Here is a 4,321-nt window from a genome sequence, read left to right as displayed (position 1 = left end):
AATAAAATGAAGGCGAGCCAGGCACCAGTGGCTCATGCCAGTGAACCTAGTTACTCAGGAGGCTGAGATGTGAGGATCATGGTTCCAAGCCAGCCCAGAGACGGAAAATCCATGAGACTCTTATCTCCAATAAACTACTAAAAGAAACCAGAAGTGGTGCTGTGGCTCAAGCAGTAGAATGCTTGCCTTGAGCTGAAGAGCACAGGGACAGCCCACAAGCCCAGAGTTCAAGCCCCATGACCTACAAAAAAAGTGATAAAGGTTACATAATTATAATTAAAAGTCAACATAAAAATTCAAGAAATATTACGGTATATCCATTGAAAAATCCAATTGAAACACTCCCTCAATAAAAATAAGTTTCAGGCACATGTTTTGTTTCTACATCATTTATTTTAATTGAAAGAAAAATTAGGAAGAGGTTTAATAAATCTGAGGTTTTAGGAATTAGAGATTTTAAAAATTACATGAATCACCGGGTGCTTGTGGCTCATGCCTGTAATCCTGCTACTCAGGAGCCTGAGATCTGAGGATCACTGTTCAAAGCCAGCCCAGGAAGGAAAATCTGTGAGACTCTTATCTCCAATTAACGACAGGAAAAGCAGAAGTGATGCTGTGGCTCAAGTGGTAGAGTGCTAGCCTTGAGCTGAAGAGCTGAGAGACAGCACCCAGGCCCAGAGTTCAAGCCCCATGATGAAAAACAAAATCACGTGAATCACTGTGATTTTATTTGTTATTTTCTCAATAAATAGTATTATAAAGTATTACTGATACATAGTAATATGTATATGGTTGAATTTTACAACTTGATATTTTTGAATGTATATTTTGGAATATATATCTATATACATACAAATATCTATATATGTCTTAATAGGTAGGTATACATAGATTAATGGATACATATATAAACATATCTATATCTATATCTTGATAGAGATATATGTATGAACATGTATGTATGCAAAGTATACCACAGAATATTTTTGTTTTCTACCTTTACTATGTGTCCCTTCTCATGTTTCATCTTATACTATGTATGTAATCATTCTCTCCCTCTGATCCCCAACCTAGAAAACACTCATTATTCTAATTTTTCATTTCTTAGAATTCTCCTAAGTAGAATCCTACACTATACATTTTTTGGTCTGAATCCTATCATTCAACATAATTACAAATCTCATAGTCAAAATGTTTTTGCATTTATCTATTGGATTTATCTTAAAATGTAGTTTTTTGGTTTCAATTTGTATTATCATTATTTTGGGAGGGGGAGTGTGGTCGTGGGGCCTGAACTCTGGGCCTGGGTGCTGTCCCTCAGCTCAAGGCTAGCTCTCTATCACTTGAGCCATAGTACCACTTCCAGCTTTTTTCTTTTTGCTGATGTGGTGCTGAGGAATCAAACCCAGGGCCTCAGGCATGCAAGGCTCTACCACTGAACCACATTCCCAGCCCAATCCATTTGTATTAGTTCTCTAATGACTAATGATGTTAGCTACTTTGATGTTGCCTGTGACCTTAATATCTTCTTGGGTGAACCACATGCTCAAACTCTTTAGCAATTTTTAAGTTAGAGCATTTGTTTCCTTATTGATGAGAAGTCATTTATTGATTGATTGATTTTCAATTTTTAGTTTTTGGTGCCAGTACTGGAACTTGAACTCAGGACGTAACTGCAGTCTATTAGTTTTTTCATTTAAGGTTCTTTACCATTAGAGCCACAGCTTCACTTTCAGCTTTTTTTTCAATAAATAATTGGAGATAAAGTCTCATGAACTATTCTGTGCAGACTGGTTTTAAACCATCATCCTCAGATATCAGCAACATGTTACCGAGGATTGCAAGTGTGAGCCACCAGTTCTTGGCTATCAGTGATTTTTAATGGTTCTTTGTATATTCTATATTACTTTTACTACTCACAAAATTGATATATGTATTCCAGAGATATTTATTATTCTTATAATAATATTTATTAAGCAATCAAAGATATCCATTTTGATGAAATTGAACATTTTATGTTATTGGCCTAATGTGATCTAAAATGTTACATATATTGCCTGTATTTTCTCTTCTTGGGGATATATGGTATATCGTTTTATGAATTCGCATCCCACATATTTCATTACTTCAGAATTAAACCACAGCAGACTTTAGGCTACTTAGCACTATATTAACAATACATAGTGACATTACCAAGTTCTTAATGACTGTAAGGTACTGAAGAAGGGAGTTGAAACTTCTTCAACTTTCCAAAATAGAACTCATATTTGAAGTCAATATAAAATATAGCATAAATTTCTTAACACCATTCAAGAAACATCCTTTGCCTTAATTTGTACAGATGTCTATGTTTCAAAAATATTTGTGTGGGTCAAAAGGTAAGCATGCATGAACCAAGATTCCTTAACATGTCCTTTGAAAAATACAAGTAGAAAAAACACTTCACTTACTACAAGTTACTAAATGAGCTGAAGCAAGCATTTGCATTACAAAGAGAACAAAAACTATCTGTACTCTGAAAAGGAAGGTTGTATATAGGATGACAGCTCCATGAACACAAGCTCAAGGTGAGTGCAGTCAATATGGGTGGGAAGTACATATTCAATTGCATGAGCTCAATCATTGCTTTGGTTAGAAGTTCAATATGAAGAGCCATAAATAAGAAAGACGAAGGAGATACCTGCTAGCATAAGTGGGCTGAAGGTGTCTATGACATGTATCCAACTGAGATAAGGATGAGAAAATTAAGAATTAAGTAGAATTCCAGCCCAGAGGCATTCAAGTCAAACAGTGGTTGAAGGAAAAAGTATCTCAACTCAGATTGAAAGTTGAAATTAGGCACTAGAAAATAGCCAAAAATTTAGCAGGATTCTAAGCGGTTTCATTAGTGTTCATCCTGAAATACTGTAACTTATTCTTTTTTTTGGGGGGGGGGTACGGTCTTGGGGCCTGTACTCTGGGCCTGGGCGCTGTCCCTCAGCTCTTCAGCTCAATGCTAGCGCTCTACCACTTGAGCCACAGCGCCACTTCCGGCTTTTTTCTTTTTGCTTATGTGGTGCTGAGGAATCTAATCCAGGTCCTCAGGCATACAAGGCACGCGCTCTACCACTGAGCCATCCTCCCAGCCCCTGTAACTTATTCTTGAATATGATATTTATTTTCCATTTGGAGTTCAATGCTTTCCTGTAGTAAGTAAAGCAGCAAAGAATGTATTTCATATTTATTTTATGTAGACATCGAATTTGAAGAAGACATGAGATTTTTGACAAAAAGTTAAGTTTGACAATATTTTTCTCTAATGTTCCTGTATTTAATTCTCAGGTATCATCTTTTAAAAATGAAGAAATTATGCTTTAAATATGCTACTGTATTGTTACTGTGTTGTTCAATGTATATTTTCATGAGTAAGAGGTTATACTATATCTTCTTTTACTCATGTTGAATCAAAATGGTATAAAGGAAAAAAAATAAGCCTACATATCAGATAGTATATATAACTGTCTTAGATATAACAATACTGGTGATTTATTGTCATTTACATCTCTACATGTTTCAATATATGTCTTCATTAATAGAATGAGAGATATTCAGATGAGACCCATCATTGTGAATTTCACCATATGGTGATATAGTCCTTAGATTTTTCTAGAATATTACTTCTACATAGATATATCTAGGTTTAGGAATGACTATACCCAATTTGCAATGGAATCTGCAAATAATAACTGTAAATCTGTTCAGATAGCTAGCTGTATTTGCTGGTTTGGGTATTACAAGTTCACCCCAACCTAACCGCAATGGATTGGTTGTCTTAAACTATAGATAGCAACAGATTTTAACTCTATCTATTATTTGTCATATATACCTTAAATACATATTTTGTTTTAAATACATAGTTTTCTCTATGCATGAATACTTATAAAACATAAAGTAGCCACAGTTAGTTATTAATAACCATTAAGTATTAAAAAATAGAATAATTATGATATGCTGTAATAAAAGTTATATAAATATTTTTACTTTTGTCACATTTTCACAAAGTATGTGGGTCTGTGTGTATGTGTGTATGTGTGTGTGACTTGAAATGAGACCTAGCACCTTGTACATGCCAGCCAAATTCATCATCACATAAGGTAGTCCTTCAGACTTCAAAGCAACTGTTTGGTCTTCTTCTGGGGTTGGTGTGATACAGGCAATATGCCATCACATAGATCTCAAGTGAGGAGAGGTAGTGAAGAGAATGACATAGGACAGATTAGGCAGTGCTAGGCTAGTATAAGGGTTATCACTCACAACACTGGGACCTCACCACAGATGATCT

The sequence above is a fragment of the Dipodomys merriami genome, unplaced genomic scaffold (assembly GCF_024711535.1).
Source record: "Dipodomys merriami isolate MVZ:Mamm:240054 unplaced genomic scaffold, mDipMer1.0.p SCAF_1299, whole genome shotgun sequence".
In the NCBI taxonomy this organism is placed as follows: Eukaryota; Metazoa; Chordata; class Mammalia; order Rodentia; family Heteromyidae; genus Dipodomys; species Dipodomys merriami.
This window is presented reverse-complemented; position numbering follows the sequence as displayed.